The sequence below is a fragment of the Brassica oleracea genome, unplaced genomic scaffold, assembly GCF_000695525.1.
Source record: "Brassica oleracea var. oleracea cultivar TO1000 unplaced genomic scaffold, BOL UnpScaffold03425, whole genome shotgun sequence".
Taxonomy (NCBI): domain Eukaryota; kingdom Viridiplantae; phylum Streptophyta; class Magnoliopsida; order Brassicales; family Brassicaceae; genus Brassica; species Brassica oleracea.
Window position 1 is genome coordinate 1 of NW_013619950.1, and position 1,196 is coordinate 1,196.

The following is a 1,196-nucleotide window of genomic DNA, read 5'->3' on the forward strand; positions in this document are numbered from 1 at the left end:
AGGATAACACCAAAGTATATTGTGCAAATTCACATGTAGTTAATTTTAAAGAATGAAGGATCCTAATAGTGTTTTATACTAGTCCTCACTTGTGAATTTGAAGAAGAAAATGTTCAATCTCTTTACTGAAGTACTCTCCTAACCCGAAGTTGTCCATTATATTGACCAAAGAGAGCTTGATGAATTCTTCATTCAGGGGGTAAATTTGTGGCACTGTATTTTAACAAATAAGCATAAACAATACAAAAACAACAATATTTCTTCAAACTTTTAATACTGTCCTCTGGATTAAAAAAAATTAATTAAAAACGAATTATAAAATTAACCTCCATGAGGGCATCTCTGAACTAGAGATTGCAGATAAGCCAGACATTTTGTATGGCGTGAGAGCATAAACGCTGCTGCAGTTGCTGAAGGTGATTGACACTAAGAGCCATCTAAATTATCGAGTTTCCCAATGATGTCTTCTTGATTTTCAGTGTATAATGTCAATGGCAATACCTCGAGGTATGCAAGTAAAGGCTGCCGGTTGCAACGGCCATCAACGAGCAATTCCCTAAAGAGAAAATTGTTTAGGCCAGTTTCAGGAATCATACATCAGGAAAGAAAATAACTAATTATATATAAAAAGACATAGTTTAGTTTGCTCATTATATGTTTATTTTTAAGTTAAAAGTCTGTGATTAACAGACATACCTTTTTTGGGCATTGCCAGAAAGTTTTTATGCCCAAATTCAAATAATTTTTCAGATATTTACTTTTATATAAAGATGGAAAATAGAAAATATATCTATCGAGCTTGCTCATATATATGAAGATTAATTTCTAAGTTTATATTCATGATTCTAACGTACTGGTCGAGAATCTCTTGGCGTCGGAAGAACAAGTCGTTTATCATTTGCTTAACTCGAGTAGAGAAAAAAAAGTGTAGGCCAAGTTGTTGAGCAAGCTCGAGGAGTCCAGTGAACATAAGGACGAGCCAACGAGGACAAGAGCCCTTCTTACAATATTCCCCAATAATCCTCTCCACACTTCTTTCGATGTATCTCTTTCCTAAAACATGGCAGCTTTAACTATTACTAACTTTTTGTCAAAAGAAAAAACTATTACTAACTTGTGAAAAGAAAAAAAAACGCCTATATGAAGATCTGAGGAAGAGTTTATAAAATTAACTTGTAATTATTTCTAAATATTTT

At 33.0% G+C, this 1,196-nt stretch overlaps 1 long non-coding RNA gene across 1 annotated transcript; it reads right to left on the reverse strand.

Moving 5' to 3' along the window:
* Positions 1 to 83: 83 nt before the first annotated feature.
* LOC106321867 lies at positions 84 to 1,082 on the reverse strand. The gene is made up of 3 exons (XR_001266148.1): positions 855 to 1,082; positions 327 to 556; positions 84 to 213 (listed from the first exon to the last, which is right to left on the reverse strand). It is a non-coding gene; the product is annotated as an uncharacterized LOC106321867 (long non-coding RNA).
* Between the last annotated feature and the right edge of the window lie 114 nt (positions 1,083 to 1,196).